The sequence below is a fragment of the Martes martes genome (genome assembly GCF_963455335.1).
Source record: "Martes martes genome assembly, chromosome: 8".
Taxonomy (NCBI): Eukaryota; Metazoa; Chordata; class Mammalia; order Carnivora; family Mustelidae; genus Martes; species Martes martes.
The window spans coordinates 136198104-136216317 of NC_137895.1; the positions used below are offsets into that span (position 1 = coordinate 136198104).

At 50.2% G+C, this 18214-nt stretch overlaps 1 protein-coding gene across 1 annotated transcript in view; it reads left to right on the plus strand.

Annotated features, from left to right (window-relative positions):
* Nucleotides 1-370: 370 nt before the first annotated feature.
* SFMBT2 (Scm like with four mbt domains 2) overlaps nucleotides 371-18214 on the plus strand; it is a 225793-nt gene continuing 207949 nt past the window's right edge. Inside the window, exon 1 of the mRNA XM_080812563.1 lies at nucleotides 371-466. The gene's annotated coding sequence lies outside the window, so the exon portion shown is untranslated. The remainder of the gene's footprint in view (nucleotides 467-18214) is intronic.

Below are 18214 nucleotides of genomic sequence, written 5' to 3' on the forward strand. Positions count from 1 at the left end.
GGGGAGGGGACCGTGTGAGCGTGCGATGTGCCCGTGTGTGTGTGCGTGTGCCCGAGTGAGTGTGCCTGTGTGTGTGTGTGTGTTTGGGGAGCGGGGGGTGCCCAGGCGCTGGGGCGTCGCGGCGGGGCGGAGGAGGGAGTCGCGAGCGTCCCGCGGGCTCCTGGGCTGGAGCCGTTCCGCGAGCGCCGGAGAAGGTCGTTGCCGGAGTTCGCCGCACGCACGAAATAATAATCTTAAAAAAGAGTGCCGGGCATGCGCACAGCGAGGATGCCATATTGGAAGGAGGCTGTAGTGGGAGTCGGAGGAGCGGAGCGGGCGCGCGAGGGAGGCGGCGGGCGGGGAGCGAGCGAGGCGGCGCGAGCCGGGGCGAGGCGGCGCGGGCGGGCGAGCGAGAACGGCGCCCCCACCCCAGCCCGGCGGCGCCCGGGGCCTGGGTCCCCTCCGAGGGGAGCGCGAAGTTTACCAGGTAGGACGCCGCGCCGGCCGCTGTCCCCGCGCCCAGCCCGCCGGGCGAGCAGACCTCCGGCCCGCAGGTTGAGTGCCCCCGCCGGGCAGCCGCTCTTCGCCCAGCTTCGGGGACGAGGGAGGCTCGGGCCCGCCCGGGCGTGGGAGGCTGGAGGAGGGGGTGCGGCGGGAGGGCTCGGCGAGAGGGCAGCGCGGCCGCGCCGGAGCACAGCCCCAAACTCCGCTCCGCGCTCCCGGGTTGTCATTTTTGCTGCCCCCGTCCCCTTCCAGCCGCGTCGCCCCGCGGCTTTGAAGAGCCCGGCCTCGCGGGAGGCCGTGCGTAGTTGCCAAGTGTCCTCCTCCCCGGGTGCCGGCTGTCCCCTCCCGCCGCCCACCTTCCCCATTTCGGCGACGCCGCCGCCCTGGCCACCCCGCGCTCCGCGGTCGCTTCCTCGTCGGGGTCTCTTTCTTCTTCTTCTTCTTCTTTTTTTTTTTTTTTGGTGTGTGTTGGGGGCGGGGAGGGGGAAAACGGTAGGGTGAGGACTGGAGACCCGCCATCAAGCGTGTTGAAAACCGTTTACGCATTCGGAGTCGCCCCCTTGGAAATACGTGCCTGTGCAGCCGAGATGAAATTGTCAGGAGGAGTTTTCGGAGCGTGCTCCGGCATGGATGGTCTTTTTGTTCTTCTTCTTCTTCTTTTTTTTTCTCTTTAAAGTAATATCCTGTCACTTGGGGCTTTCCTGTTGTCTACTCTCATGTGACCTCCTTTCAAAATTGCTCATCCGATCTAGCTTTGGAGTTTTATTTTTAAACGTGTGTGTGTGTTGGTAAAAATCCGCCAAAAAAAAAAAAAAAAAGAACGAAAGAAAACAACTGTAGGAACCGCTTAGATATATTTATTGATTTTGGCCCGGGGCGGCGGGAGGAGCAGAAGCGGGGCCGGGGGAGCCCGGGGGGTGGGAAGCGGAGGGTTCGCGGGGGCCGGACGCACGTCCAGAGCCCGAGCCCGACTTGCGTTTTCTTGGAAGCGCCGCAAGTGCGGGGAAAGGAGTGTTTGGAAACCGTGTCCGTTTCAATATGGCGGGCTAAGGTGGCTTTTAAAAACTGAAAAAAAAAAAAAGGTTTTGAGGTGGGAAAAAACCCAACCGGAGTTGCGGTGCTTTAGTTTCGACTCTCTTTGGCTACTCCGGGAGCTGTTTTAGCGAATTAAGTGGGAAAAAGGAGACAGAAGGAGCTGCCCTAGTTTTTTCCGTGTTTGGAGTCTGCGTGTCCAGTCCATTGCTAGGGGGGAAAGGGGTGCCGCTGGCCCAGACTGGGGCAGCCGAACACAACTGCTGCGTGTGCTTTTGCATCGGTGTGCATCCCGGCATGTGCAATTGGGGGGTGTCAAAGACATACGCCCCGAATGTGTGTGTGCGTCTTGGAGCCAGACTAACCCGATTTGACGTGACAAACTGCTGACACGTGGTGCAGAATACATGAGGGCAGAGGCAATGACTTATTTCGGCGTTCTCGAGAGGAGCCCTCCCTGGATGCTGGGTTCTGTGCGGGTGAAGCCCCGAGTGAGGGACTAAGTGTCGGGGTGTTGGGTGCGGTCGGGCTGCAGGCGCCCGTGGGGTTTGGGTGTGCTGGGGGCACGCCGCGCTTGGCGGTGGGGGCCTCGCGGCCGAGGCTTGGGGACGATGAGAGCAGCGCGGCCGAGAGGTGCGGGCGCGCGGACCTCGGCGGCAAAGTGGGTAGGGTGGAAGCGAGGAGTTGCTTTTGGAGTTGAGCTCTAGGGAGGGTGGGGGATGGGAGACGTGTTCTCGGAAGAAAGTGGCCCTTGCTTAGGTCCAGCTGGAGAAGGCTGGATCTGAGTGCGGCGTCCTCCGGCCGTGACAGGCGAGGGGCGGCGCCGTGGCCTGGGGGTTTCGGGGGTGCCCGGGAAAGGCCGGCTTCTGGGGCCCGGAGGGTCTGCGACTGGAGTTTGGGGGCAAAGTCGGAGCCTGGAAGGGGAAGTGGAGGGGAAGCTAGCAAACCCGAGCTTCCTAAGCTAGGAACGGGGATCTCCAACAGGGGTCGCCAGTGGCCAGGACGCATCTGCCGAGCGGAGGTCGCGCGGGAGGGACCCAGGGGACAGGGGGCCGTGCGGCGGCTGTGCGCCCCCGCCCGCGGCCCTGGCGAGGGCCGGTCCTGGGGACCTTATCGGGGCCGGCGAACCTCATGGCTCCTCGGCCCAGTGCGCGAGAGGTGTTTAAATCTCAGGGTTAAACAGATAGCGCGTTGGCTAGGTCTGTGGTTAGCGCAGCAACGGGGTCTGCAGGCATTTACAGGGGCCTAGAGGGGGAGATCCGTAGGGTCAGCTGGTCCTCTCCCCCTAAGGGGACGCCGCGCTGCCGGAGAGGCCTGTCTCTCGCAGTGTCCCGCGGGTGGGGGCGCAGGGGAAGCGACCCTAGGATTGGAGACCCCGCGTCAGATTTTCCTTCCCACCTGGGCGGCGGGGCTGAGAGATCGCTACGCTGTGGCCGAGACCGGCTTGGCCCCCGGGGCGCAGCGCGCGGGGCGTCCCCGGCCCTGGCGGCGTGCGCTGGCCGCGGGTCCTCCAGGGACAGCTCTCCCGTGGGCTTCGCTGGAGTGGAAACCAGCCTAAAATGGCTCTGTGCTTGTAAACTGCAGTTTCAGCCGGGAACCCCTCCCCTCGTCCTCCTGACGTCGCCGCTGACAAGCGCACAATTCACTCTAACGCCCCGAAACCCGCGATTTTGCACCGAGCCGTGCCGTGGAAGCGAATATATAACCGATTACAAAGAACATTCCTCAGGATTCTCGCAGGGTCCCAGTTTCCCTTTCCTGTAGGAAGGAACGGGAGGTGTGTGTGTGGGGGGGGGTCGGGGGCGGAACCGAGACGCGGCAGGAGCCCGGCAGACCACCGCCCCGGAACCGGGGCTGCGGCTCGGGGCCGGGGCCCTTTCCGCGTAAAAAGCCGAGGGAGGTGCCCCGGGGACGCGGAAGGTGGCGGTGCGCAGCGATCGCCGCCCAGGGGCGCTCGGCCTTGACGGCATCGGTGGTGTCCGGAGTGCAGAGCCGGCGCCGGGAAGCCTGGGAGACCGTCCCCAAACTTCTGGAGACCCGCCTGCAGTTTCGCTTTCGGAATTTTCGGGATCTTTGGGTTTCTAGAGTTGGGTGGGATTCCGGGAAGAGCAGGGCGCCAGGCTCTGTTCCTACGGAAGCTCGTTCTCCTTTCGGTGCGGTAGTCAGCGCTCATCACCCCAGCGCCCCCTCCTCTGAGTTCCCGGACCCCGCGGGCGCGTTGGAGGGTTTGGGGCTCCGGAGAGCATCCGCCCCGCACCGCGTTTTGTCGGCTCCAGCGGCGCGGCCGCTGCGGATCCGAGCCCACGGGTGGGCAACCGCTTTCGACCAGGGCAGACCCTGCCTGAATCCGCATCCATCGCCGCTGCCCTCCGCTTTCCTTCACCCCTCCGCCCTCCCACCGACGCCAAGGGACCTGGGAGACCGATTCGCGTGTCTACACCAAGCCAGCGGATCCAGGTTTCACCAGGTCGGAGAAAACGCGAAAACCCGCTTAAATTGGTCACCGCTTTCTGGGGAGGCCGCTGGGGGTGGGGAGAGAGGTTGAGCGGGTACAAAGGGGGAAGGGAGAGGCCTTGGTGGCCAGAAGGAATTGGCCAGGCCCTTCTTTGCGATAGGAGATTGCTACTTTCCCCCTAGTAAGCATTAAATCGGCACACACGCTGCTTCCTCCCTTCCATAAATAATTGTCTCAGATCCTTATCTTAGCTGGGAGCTGGGACCAGGCCGCCCGCCTGAAAGGGGGGAGGGGCACACCCACGCACGCCAGAAACCCTCCACTCCCCACCAAAGTTTGGACGGTGCGAAGGACCCATTCTCCCGGCGGTGTAAACCACTGCGCGGTGGCAGGGCGATTGATCCAGGAGCCCCCAGTCTAGGGAAGCGTGCACCCAGCGACCCTGTGTTGATGTGTGTTTTTCTAGAAGTGCGGGCTGAGAACTGCCAGGCCGAGAAGTGAGTATTTCCCATCAGGCTTCCAGCACCTTGAACCTCCAACAGGCCACCCTGCTGGGACCTGAATTTCACTAATGATGGGACTCATTGATCTGAGAGAGCTTTTCCTCTTAGTGTTTTCTTGCAGAAACCATGGATAGGTTTTTTGTTTTCTTTCTGTTTCTGTTTTTTTTTTTTAAACTTTGCTAGGTATCAATACATAGGTTCATGATTCTTGCTTACAAACAAACAAATAAAGCAGAATAGGTTCCGAAAGAAGGAGGAGAGCCTGAATGATCTCAGAATTAGACTCTCTGTTCCCTGTCATAAGACCCTCCCTTTGCTGTCCTGGGAGTAGGGGATGTTTATCAAATCTCATTTCTGCCTGCTCTGGCCGAGATGACCTTGTTCACTTTTCTCCAAGAACTGGTGCCCACGAAGGACTTGCCACATCTGTGTTGGAAACAATGCTCTGAGCAGTAAGCGGATGAGGGTTCCATTTCATTGGTACAGGGTGCTTTTGGGGTGACAGAACCCTTGAAATGGAAGTCACGCTCTGGAGGGCCTATACTGAGAGCAAAGAGGTTTTGTCAGGGTATCAGAGTAGAAGAGTTCTTCTCCCTTTCCTCCTCTTTGTTGTCCTCCTCCTCCTTAATAATTTGTACAAAATGGTGTACTGTGGGGATTTGAATGACCTCCAATTCTAGGGTTCTAGGTTTGGACCTTTTCTGATAGTTATTTTACTAGTGGAACTTTCGGAGTCTACCTAACAGTATAGTGGTCGGAAAGAAGAGCTTGTAAAAGGTTCTTGTACCAAAATGAAATCAGGATATATAGTTCAAGGCACATTTTGTGTTTTTTTTCCTAATTGTTTTTACATCTGCATTGCCCCAGTACAAACATATTGCCCCTGTTTTACAAATATGGAGAAAAAATTAGGGAAATTTTGCTTGTCATAACAAACCAACCTGGGCATTCAGGATCTAACCACCGGATTTTGTGGCAGAAGAGAGGACAGAATCAGGAGGTCTGGGTTCTCCTTCGGAGATATTTCTATCTAGCCGTGTGGCCTTGGACCACTTAGAGCATTTTTCTGAGCTTCAGCTCCCTTACGTGCATCGGACTGGAGTCTCACTCCGATCTCCATGCTTCTCTTTGGGGGAAAAGAGCAGTGATTCAACACATCTTGGTAGGCATGCTCAAACGATTCATCTTTCAGGCCCCTGCCTGTAAAGTACAGTGAAAGCACGACAGGCCTTGGGACTGTGGCTCAAGAAGACGTTTGGTGGGTTCTAGTTCCCTCTGCAGGGGTCAAGGGCTGACACTGTTGAGGGAAAGAGGCTGCACGTGGGGCCAGGCTTCACTCATGCCCTGGAAAAGGGGAGGTGTAGAGATGGACATACACACAAGTGTAACCTTCATATATAATCAGTTAACTTAAAAAAAAAAAAAGATTTATTTATTTATTTTAGAGAGAGAAAGAGACTATGAATAGGAGGGGCAGAAGGAGAGGGAGAGAGAATTTCAAGCAGACTCCTTGCTCAGCGGAATTTGATCCCAGGGCCCTGACATCATGACCTGAGCCAAAACCAAGAGTTGGCATCTGAGCCACCCGGGTGCCCCAGGCTTCATATATAATCTTGATAGTATTGTGGGCTGGGCGAGGGCATTGTGGTTTTGAATAGAAGTCATGAAGAAGTACCTGATTCAAGGATGCTTTAGGAATTCCTAAGACTAAAAGGGACTGTTCCACATAACCCTCCGTACCCCACCATTGCAGACAGTGTGAGTGCTGGGACCTCATTCCACTAGTATTTACAGTGTGGGTAGATGACTGCAGCCTCCTGGTAGCCTAGGGAGTAAAAGAACTAGGTCTGATGTTGCATTTACCATTCCTGCCCTTTATTTATTTATTTAATTTTATTTTTAAAAAATTATTTATTTATTTGTCAGGGAGAGAGTGTGAGCGAGCAAAACCAGGGGAGCAGCAGGCAGAGGGAGAAACAGGCTTCCCACTGAGTAAGGTGCCCAGTGTGGGACTCGATCCCAGGACCTGGGGATCATGACCTGAGCTGAAGGCAGATGCTTGCTTAACCAACTGAGCCCCCCAGGTGTCCCCATTCCTGCTCTTTAAATTGGGCTGTTAGATAGTACCGTTGACCCTTCAACAATGTAGGGCCGAGGGGCAACAGCTCTCCCCACCCCCCCCAGTGGAAAATCTTTGTGTCACTTGACTTCCGAAAGCATAATTACTAATAGCCTGCCGTTGACCAGACGCCTTACCAATACTGTGAACCGTTGACTCATACATATTTTATACTTCTACTATACACTGTATCCTTACAATAAAGTAAGTTAGGGAAAAGAAAATAGTTATTAAAATCTTAAGGAGGAGAAAAATTTATTTACAGTAGTGTACTTTACTAAAGAAAAACAGACCCATGTGTCAGTGGACCTAGAGATCAAACCTGTGTGTAAGCCAGTGGCACTTCCTCTCTCTCTAAGACTAGACATGTCCTAGATAACTCCAAAGAGACATGATCTTGTTGGCTAAAACGAGAGTGGGCCATGTTGAAGTCAGTGTAAATGAGACAGGACTGTATATTGTAAATAAGGGAAGGTATTTGGGTTAGAGCTTGCAGTAGAACAAGGGATGTTACAGGATTCATAGAAAGTCACTGAACGAGGTTTTGAAGGATCCGTTTGGCGGGATCTTGTCAGCAGTGCTCTGATGAAAAGATGCCAGGATCACACCCCCATCTGGTTAGCCCCTAGTGAATTTTAAAATCATGGAACACTGCATCAAAAACTAACAATGTACTGTATGATGACTAACATAACATAATAAACAAATGATTATGTTTCACCATATACCGATCGTTAGGTCCCTTGTGTTTTGAAAGGATGACATTTGCTAATCAAAAAGTTTTATTTCTTTTTGTCACTAAGGTTTCTATCCTTGTGAGAAGATAGATGTCATTGACAGTGATTAAACAAAGAATCCATTGTGCTTTTCTGTTTCATTCTTTTTGATTTTCTTTTAAGGAGAATGACACATTGGGTAGATACAATGCTTCTGAGAGCGTATGGTGGTATCTGTAGAGTAGGGCTAATGAGAGACCGTTCTGGTGCTGGTGGGACAGGGGAAGATAGGGCAGATTTTATCCTGTGATTTTTCCCCTCCTGAAGTTTTATTAGATGAGGAAAAAATATTTTATTATTATTTTTTTTTAATATTTTTAAGTAATCTCTATGCCCAACCTGGGGCTTAGACTCACGACCCTGAGATTAAGGGTCCCTTGCTTTACTGGCTGAGTCAGCCAGGCACCCCCAACAAAAGTCTTATAAAAAGTTACTAAGGTATACCATGTCTGCTTTCTCCTAAATTTAACAAGTTTGTTTTTCCGTTTCAGTTAAAACTGAGGTATAAATCGCATCACTTTAAGGTATAATACAAGAATCTGTAATTCCAAGTTTCCTCCGAGTCTCTTTTTAAACTTAATTTAAATAAGTGCTCATATAAAATACTGGACGTTTGGATCATGTAGGTCCGGGGATTAACGATGAAAGGATTGTGGAATTAATAAGATTATGAACTAGCGGTTTACTGAAGGTGATGTTAAAAATAAAAATAATTACTTATTTGAGCATGGACTGTTCTCCAGCCCCTGTACTTACTGCTTTGTATTTATGTATCCTCTATTTTATGGGAATATCACCCCATTTTACAGAAGAGACTGAGGCCTTAGAGAGCCTGAGTAACTTGGCAGCAAGTTAGGGCAAGAGAGAGAGTGAGGATGTGAATCCAAGTCTTGCCTTATCTTGAAACTGTAATTATTGTATATTGATTATTTATTCCACGTGAGACACTACGCCTAACATTTTAAATGTGTTAGCTTGCTTAATCTTTACAGGTGAGTGCTGTTATCTGTATTTTCTTGATAAGGAGATCAAGTTTTCAGAGCGGTTCTAGGGCATCATGTAAACAGGGTTGGTTATTTATTTATTTGTTTATTTTGAACTTGATTTGCAGTGCAGGAGGACTAGAGCATTTTCTCTTTGCATTTATTTCAGATGGTCATGGGGGAGCAGAGCCTTTAGATGAGGCTAAATCTCTGTATTTAAATGCGAAAGTGAAAATATTCAGTGCCCTGGGTTGGGGTAGAATGTTGCTCCCCGTCCTGTGAACTGATCATTACGGTTTTGAAAAGTGTTGCGTTTCTGAAATTTCAGCTTAATTAAAAGGTAGTTGATTTTCATACACATCAGTTTCTTTTTTCTTCTCCTCTCCGGAAGACATTCCCACACTAGTGTATAGGTGAGAATCAATGGAAAAATTCTCAAGTCGTGGACAAGTGCAGAGTTGAACTCCACAGGACCTTGGGACAGCTGGGAAGAGAGGTAGAATTTTCCCTTCTAAGCAGTTTTTATTTTCTTTTTTTCTTTAAAAGACTTTCTTTTATTTATTTGAGAGAGAGAGAGAGCGTGCGAGCGTGCACACAGGGAGGGGGAGTGGCAGGCAGAGGGAAAAGCAGGCTCCCTGCTGAGCAAGGAGCCCAGACCTGGGGCTCCATGTGGGGTTCCATGTGGGGCTCCATGTGGGGCTCCATGTGGGGCTTGATCCCTGGACCCTGGGATCATGACCTGAGCTGAAGGCAGACCCGGACCAGCCACCCAGGCGCCCCAGGCTATAGGGGTTCAATGCAAAAAAGCAGAGCTCCCTGAGACTGTTCTAGACAGGCTTCCATTGGTACTCTTGCAAGAGACGCATCGCTTCTCCAGCCCTGTGGAGAGCTTGCAGAAACGTCCCCAAAAATGAGTGGAGATAAGAGACAGAAAAAGTCAAGGGGGATGGGCGGCAAAGGACAAGGCCAACGTTTCCTTTGGATCACTGCGGTGTTTGCATTCATTCCTGCAGGGAAGAAGCCGGTTTGCCTTTTGAAGGGTGGAGAAGTGGGAGTGAGGAGGAGGAGGGCTTGGCGGTCCTTAGCCTGCACAGTGTGAACAGGAGGACAGAAGTCCTTGGTATGGCGGGAAGTGCAGACCGCAAACATGTACTTTTGAGGGAAGCCTGCTTGTCTTAGCATTCATATCCTTGTTGATGTTAATTCCCTAAGTTATAGTTCATCTGCTTTGATCACAGTCGTGTTCTGTATTGCAGCTGAAAGTTTCTGAGATCCTCCAAGGCCTCACACCTTGGGGTCTGTAACCCCTACCACGTGTGCGTCCCTGATGTTAGGTAAGGAGAGGTGACATCCCCTGGTCTGGAAACACGGCCGACTCTGGAATCAAACCCAGCTGTCCTGGGTCTCCGTTCCCCTTGGAGGAGGCAGGACGGCTCCCCGTGGAGTAGCAGAGAACAAGGAGCCTCGTTTTGGCCCTTGTCGTTCATTGTCTTTAAAACTTTCACTTAAATATGCTTTATCCTTCCCTGCTAGCTGCACAATGCAGGACACCTTTCCCCTTTCCGTCCCTCTACGGCTGCAAACCTCAGTGCCTTAACACAGTTCATTAGATTAAGTCTGGGAGTAGCCAGCTGGGCCCTTAGGTCCTCACCCGCCTCTTTTTACGCAAGCTTTCGGGATCTGGCTCAGACCATGGGCAATGTTTTGTTTTTTGGGTCTTTATTCCATTCTAGGGGAAGCTTTAGTACTCTCTCCTCCCATATACACTTTGTTTTAATGAGGAAGGTCCGTGAAAACCCAGATTCCCTGAACCGCGTACCTAGGAGGTGAGACTTTCGGAACAGGCCCTGTGTTTGGCAGATGAAACAGCGTTGCTTGCTGCAGCGAGAAGGCCAAGGGTACCTTTAGGTTCACGATCGTTACATTCCAGTGCAAAGCCCAGATCTCCGTTCATTACATTCCCCGTGTTCTGTAACCAAGCTAAATTAGGGTGTTTTTATTGACTTTGCATAACGATATGCACTTGGACGCCCCTGGAGCCAACTTCCTTCATGCATTTAAATGATATGATTTATAAAATTTGATTTATGCCCAATTTTATGGTTATAGGTATGGCTTCAAGTAAACACCTGAAATGCTTTTCAGTTGTTTTATGAATCCCCGGGGACACTGCACGGTTCTCCACGCCGACTTCCATGAGACGTTTTGAAGTGTGTGGCATCTCTCAGGCGTCTTTGCTGTGTATCTGGGCTGCCGGAAGTAACGGATACGTAAAATCCCCGCAGAGAATTAGGCGCTGGTGATGAGACGTTGTGTGCGCGTGTCTAGCTTGCAGAAGGATCCGTTGTCAGAGTTCTCTGCCGTTTGAGTTCTCACGATTGTGCGTACGACGCACGGGCTCATGACTCCACGCAGGGCGTGTAACGTGGGATACGCATTTCCTGCAGAGACGAAGGATGGCTTTGCTTTCCTCAGAGGCTTGGACGGATGCTCTAATTCATTCCAGACTCTGTTGGTGATGGGGAAACCCCAGGGTTAGTTCAAGATGTCAGGACCGTATGCGAAGATGTCTGTGCGAATTCTAGAACTCATGCTTTTTTACTGTAAGGCCCTTCCAGGCTCTTTGGTGTAAAGTATGTGGTGTCATAGGGTCACCTAAGGATGGTGTTCAGCCTCGGTGGCTTGGAGGCAAATTTCTGGTGTAAGAAACCCTTTATCACCACCTCGATGCAAAGACCTATTGCCTACCAGACTCCATTGGGGGTCTCAAGGCCCCATCCTTGTTTAGAGCAAATAATAAGTAGTTACCAGTCCCTAAATAATCCGTGGGTAAAGAGTAAGTAAGTAAGTGGGCTTCTGACAGGTTGCACCACTTCTCTGCCCTTTGCCTGGGTTTTCTCCTGTTGCACAGTGCCCCGTCGGAAGCACTGATTTCGTTCACTTTCTGCTCTAGTAACACATGCCGTTTGGCCGGGAGGCTAAGAGGTGACAGTTAGAACCAGGAATTAGAGGTCACGGTATGTTACTGTGGGAACCGCAGGCTGCCGCAAGCCAGCCAGCCCCGGTGTTGACTCCTGGAGTACCTTTTATCCCCCACATATCTTGTTTCCCAGGATTGGGGTATGAATCTGATTGTAAAGAATTAGCATTTCTTATGCCGGGGCAGCAATTTGTGTCAGGTTTCAGTCTATTTAGAGTGAAAACCAACGAAGCCCGGTTGACAAATGGCCAGTAAATTGCTGTCCTGATCAAGGTGACTCAGACTCCGAGCATATGGCGGGTGGCAGGGTTTCACGAACCTTCCGCCCCACAGAATCAACTCATCTCACTTGATGATGGAATCAGGCAGGACCTGTCCCTTTTTCGAAAGGCTGAGTGTTGGCTGTTACGCGTCAGGAGGGGCTGGACGCAGTCAGGCGTCATTTGCGGGGTGATCCGGTGACAGGGTGGATAGGAATAGAGGGGGGCTGTCCTGGTCAGTAGCGCCTGGCACCTGACGTGGCTTTCCTTCCCCAAAGCCCTTTCCAGGTGTGGTTCCTGGAGCAGCTCTCGCCGTCCCAGGCAGTTACTTGGCAGCTCATTTGTCCGTTGCTTCTTCCAAAGACGGAAGCGGTGATTTCTCCGAGATCAGATTTGGGACAAAAATGGGGTTGTGCATCCTTCAGAATCTCCCGATCTTTCCCCCTTTATTTGAAATATTTTGAAAGGTCTTCGCTCAGGTTGGGTGTCCTGTGCTCATTTCGAGATGCCGGGAGTAGGAAATGAGGCCGTTTTCTGCGCGATTGAGACACGCTAGACGTCCACGGGCAGCCCGAGCGTGTCTGGAATTTCATAAGCTTTGAGTTTGGACCTTCACGTTTGATGGTCTCTCTGGAGGACAGTCGCTTTTCTGAGTCACGGGAAGACACGGACGACCGCAAACCTCTTCCCACTTCGGCGTAGCGAGCATGAGATTATGAATATTTTAATTAGTTACATTGCAAGTTTCTTGAACGACGTTGAGGCAGATCCCTCTGAACAGTCAGGGTAACTCTGAGACAGTTCTTTTGTCGCTAGCGTAATGCAGTTCGCTAAAGTGAGCCCTTGTGAGGCCTCATGACTTACAGTGGAAAGCTTCGTGTTTTCACTTGCGCTTGGGTAATTGTCTCTGCGCAGTAAAAGAGCGACATTTATCATGTCTCATAAAACAGGATCAAGGTGAAAAAGTGGTATATTAGTGAGTTATTAGTGAGTAGGGGGGTAGGCAAGGAAAGAAGAGAATTTATTGACTCTCAGAAGTGGCGATCTGGAGCTGGACCCTCTCTTGCCTTGCATTTAAGAGAGAGATCCTTCCTGGAGCCCTCACGTGCCTCACCTCAGGGAGGAAAGGGATTGTGTGTGTTTTGCGATGTCCCCTTCTAAGCCACTGACAGTAGGTAGAGACCTCAGCCTTCTATGACGGAATAGGGTGGAGGAACCCTTTCCAGTGTATGTTGACCAGCCTGAGAGGAAAGACACTCATGGTGGGGTTTCCTCTTGGAGTGACCCGAGAGACGCCAGCCAGCCCCTCGGCCTCCCTCCTCTTAAACAAGAGAAACCACAGAGTGTTGCCAGTCTTCTGAGGAAGGTGCCTAACCTGACAAGTAGAGACCGGAAGCAACCAAGAGAACAAAATAACTTACAAATCTCTCAGAGAAGGTCATGAATCACCACCAGGAGGGTTTAGACTTTGCATCCCGGTAACAAGAACAGGGTAGGGTGGGAAAGGGAGTCTTCATGAGAGTTTAGACGGAGCTTTATGCAATTAAATCGAGAAGTTCCATAGAAGAGCTAGAGGGAGAAGCTGAAGGTAGATCCCAAGTGGAAGATTAAAAAAAAAAAAATGAAGTGACAGAACATAAAAAGAAACATTAAGCAGACTGAAGAGGTCTGACATTTGATTGAATATTTGGGTGAAAGAGAACAGAGATGAGGAAATCAGCAGTAATTCAAGAAAATATCCTAGTATAAGAACATGAATTTCACACTGTGTGCCCTGAAGCCACAAGCAGATCGTCAGAGGCCCCAGGAGCTGCACCGCTGACAGACGTCCCCAGTGGAAGCGGCGAGATTGTGGACCGAAGCCCTCAAAACTCTGCGAGAGGATGTTTTTTGTTTTTCTCCCACTGTGTAGTTTTTGTTTTCATTTTGTTTTGTTTTTTTTTAGGTTTTATTTTATTTATTTGAGATATCAAGTGAGAGGGAGAGAGGGAGAGAGAGAGCGCGCGCACAAGCAGGGGGAGCAGCAGGTGGAGAGGGAGAAGCAGAGTCCGCACGGCACAGAGAACCCGATGCGGGACTCGGCCCCGGGACCCTGAGCTGAAGGCAGCCGCTTAACCAGCTGAGCCACCGAGGTGTCCCTCAACTTTGGAATTTTTTTACCCACCTAAACTACTGGTTCAAACGTGATGGTAGATAATGGCATTTTCAACCATGCAAGGCCTCCTCTTTTCCACCTAAGTCCTTTTATAGGGGACATACCTCCTCAAAAGAGAAAAGCGAGACATGGGGGACCCAGAAGAGAGGAAGTGCGACAAAGGCAAGAGAAGCCAGGTCTCAGATGGCATCTGCCTGCCGGGCGTAGAAGGCAGCCTGGAGGGGAGCAGAGCGGAGGCCCGGGTGGAAAGTTCTTGGGGTGAAAGTAACAAAATGCCTATTTATGTCAGTTTATTGAGAAGAGAAGTAGATAGTGGAAAAACTGCGTTTGGATGGGTGATAAGTAAGTTAAAACTAAGGGCGTGGAAGGAACAAGATCATGACTGACTCCAGAGCGCGGTTGTGTGAGGAAGGGGAACCAGTCCTCATGTGCCATGGGGTCAGCTGGGACGTCTTCACAGACCTGCTGGGGTCACACCTGTTAGGAGGCAAAGGGCAGGAGGGAGGGAGCGAGGCGGGGCGGGCTGAGTGTGAGCGCGTGACTCCATGACAGAAACGGGGAAGTTCCTAAGTGAGTTATCAGAGGTGTGGAGACGAACGCCATGGCCGTCGGCCAAGGGGTTTGAAGAAGGAGGGTGTTTCCAGGAGTGAGGGACCGCGGGAAGAGTCCCTGGAGATTGTACAAGCCAGTTTCCTTTCGCTTTTCGAGAAAAGAGACCTGGAAAACGTAATTTGGCCAGATACATAGATCCATTAAGAGCGTGGCTCCCCCATGAAGAGTCAACACGAGGCCTTCTTGGTAAACTGTAACCCTTACCGAACTTTTATGGGGATCAGGCTGGCCTGACTTTGGCAGATGGTGTCGCAAAGCTCGACTTTGTGAGATGGAATGGAGGTAACTGGCATTCTGCAGGGGACGCTGCTTACCACGCAAGGCTCTAACGGAGAGCTATTTCTGGGAGAACCCACCTTCCCCTTGCCACGTGTAAATGACTTTGCAGAAATATAGTATTTTGGGGGGTACACCTTTGTTAAATCTCTCTTGATGAAGAACTACTTTATCTTTCTCAGCAACCAGACAAAAGTCTTTGCATCAAGCAGCGGATCTCCGAGGGCAGTGCTCTGCCCGGCGGCATCGGCGGCACCTGGAAACTTGCTAGAATGCGGAGGAATGAGGCAGTTCTCTGGATCTGTGGGTCAGAGACTCGGGGTGGGGCCCAGCAGCCTGAGTTTTGACAGGCCCTCCAGCTGATTCTGTGCCTTCAGTTTTTTTTTTTTTTTAAAGATTTTATTTATTTATTTGACAGACAGAGATCACCAGTAGGCAGAGAAGCGGACAGAGAGAGGAGGAAGCAGGCCCCCCCACTGAGCAGAGAGCCCGATGCGGAGCTCGATCCCAGGACCCTGGGATCATGACCTGAGCCGAAGGCAGAGGCTTTAACCCACTGAGCCACCCAGGTGCCCCTGTGCCTTCAGTTTTGAGAACCATTGAGGCAGCAGACACCATTCTAGGTAGTGAGGACCCCCTCAAGTACGGGTTACCCTCCCGCCATGAGGCTCACCCACTCATAGTGTAGGAGGCCTGCTTTCACTTCCCTGGGGACCTCAGCCTCCTTGGGCTTGAAGCACCTTGGTCACTGCTGGTGGGAACTGTGACTTTTTTTTTTTTTTTTAAACCAAAGACCGCATTTTACATCAATCTTTGGACAAAAGCTTAGCACGCATCCTGAGGTCAACCGTGACGACTAGAGCATCATAATCACAGACTTATAAAAAGGGAGCACGGTCCTTGTAGGGTGTGTTTGGTGGGATTTGGGCCCTAAGTGGGGGTGGTGTAGATGAGATGATGCTTACTTCCCTGTGACATGGTGGCAGGAGTGGACAGCGCACCAGGCTCCCTTTCTGTTGCCTCGCTTCTCCGGGAGGCTCGCATCCGTGGGATCGCAGGTGGCGTGGGTCGTGAGGCTTAGATGTGTTCCTGCATTTGGCCCCTCATCTCACCTCTGGGGCTCCTTATGAAGGAAGCCTCAGAGGTCCGTTAGCATTTATGGCTGAGTGTGGTGGACATGGCACTGCTGATGATGGGGAAAAAGAAAAAAACCCTTTAATGGTCAGTAGGAGGGGAATGGCAAATAAATTACGGTATTCATATTATAATAAAAATTGTGCAACCATTGCAAGTCATGTTTTCAAGGAATTTTAACGACATGGGAGAAGTGCTGTCTGTGTGATGGTAAATGAAACGTGAATTAAAATTCTAAATTCTAGGTGAACTCAAACCCCGCCGAGAAGCTGTCAGGGGGACCTACTCTTCCAATAAGACTAATTATTCCCGGGTGTTAGAATGATAAGTGATTTTCATGTGCTCCTTTATAATTTTATTTTCTAGACTTCTGCAGCGTGGGTATACCTTTTATGGGAAGGAAGCCAGTAAATATGGTTGAAAAAGTGCAAGTGTGATGTGACATTTGCTAAAATAAACATATTTTGCAGTCTTCTCTGTAAACAAGAGTCTTGTCACTTGTCCTTATAGAATAACATAAGGTTTAACTCTGCCACTCATTGATGTGGCTTTCTTTTTGATATTTATAATGTTACCCTTGAGTTCTATTTAAAATGATTGATTTGGTGCATTTAAATTGATGTCTTACTTTATAGTCCCGGATTCCCTTTTTACGGTGTCTGGCCAGGGGCAAGGGCAGAGAGCTGAATCTCCGAGAAGTCATAAAAACTTCAGCAAACTTTTCCCCCTTCAATAAGTATTCTAAAAGCCATTGATACATGACTCACTTCTTTTTCTTTCTTTTCTTTTTTTTTAATTTATTTATTTGACAGACAGAGAGCACAAGCAGGCAGAGAGGCAGGCAGAGACAGAGAGAGGGAAGCAGGCTCCCCGCTGAAGCAGAGAGCCCGATGCGGGGCTTGATCCCAGGACCCTAGGATCATCACCTGAGCTGAAGGCAGGGGCTTTAACCCACTGAGCCACCCAGGCGCCCCACATGACTCATTTCTTAATAATTACATTCATGGACTTTTCTCTTTCCTTCCCAGAAAAACTTTAAGCCTGATGACATTTCTTGAGCTGGACTGATTTTCCTGAATTTATAGATGAATGAAAACGGGAAGCGATTTTAGTGTGACACGCATGCTTTAGGATGTTAGATCTTTTCTTCTTTGAAATTATAGCGATGCAAAAGTGCACATTCTGTAAAAACCTGCTTCATCGGAACGTTTGCTGTGAAATGTTTGTGGGATATCACGGGGAAGCTGTTAAGTCTCTTTTTGAAGTTTCCTAAGTTTTAAAATTCCTGGGTTGTCTTTTAATGAGCTTGCTGTTGTTAAATTAAAACTTTCAAGAGAGCCAAGGATTGATGGTTACTTACGACAGGCTCCAAATTCAGAAAGAGTAAACTCTGGCCTACCTGTGCAGGGGCCTGGCTTTTCTCCCGAATACAGCGGCCACTCTGACTTTTTAATGAAAATTAATGAAAATTAAAATTGAAATCATCTTGTCTTTCCTTTTCTCTTTAAATTGAAATCCTCTTTCATGTTAGCTGCATTCCAAAGGCCCTGTAGCCACATGGGGCTGGTGGTTACTGTATTAGACCCTGCAGGTCTAGACAGTTCGACTGGACCTTGTTGGTTTAAAGATAATTCAAAATAGGTAAAAACCCCTAATAATTTCTGGTTAGCTCTAGAATACTATCTAGTAAGTGTTCTTCCCCATCCATTTTCTTCCTAACAAGACTTTGCTTGGTTTATGCTAAAATTACTTAACTGTCTCTGATTTTTTTTTCCAAATGGTAGGAGGAGGTGGAAAAGAATTAACAGGGGAGGACGCTTGTTCCGTTACATTTCTTTCAGATAAGCAGGTAACCTGAATGCAGAAGAAACCATTAACACTGAGAAAAAGCTCTGGTAGTTTTGTAGAACTTTAGCTTTGAAAAGGGCCCTGGATTGCATGTGATCAAGCTTTCATGAGACGTTTGAAGGAACAGAGAGGTCAAGTCATTTGCCTGGGCCACACAGCTAGATCGCAGCCTTGCTCCTCTCCAGGCTGCTGTAATTGTGGTGCCCCACACCTTTACAGAGAAGAGGAGCCAATTAGAGTGGGATTAACTTGACACAGGATCCCAAGTGTATTGTAAAAAACAGGAAGTTACCCTTTAAAAGCCCAGCTTTGTGAGTTTTCTTTTCATGTCTTAAAAAAAATAAAGGTACTTCCATTAATAGAAAGCTTTACCTTTGGTCTTGAACCTAATATATATTTTAAGAACCAAAATGAAATATGCCTCTTTTTAAAAATAGCCTTTTTTTGGGGCCGGGGGTTGGCGGCAGGGAAGGATTTTCTTTTCAAAATCCCGTTTTCGGGACGCCTGGGTGGCTCAGTGGGTTAAGCCTCTGCCTTCAGCTCAGGTCATGATCCCAGGGTCCTGGGATCGAGCCCCGCATCGGGCTCTCTGCTCAGC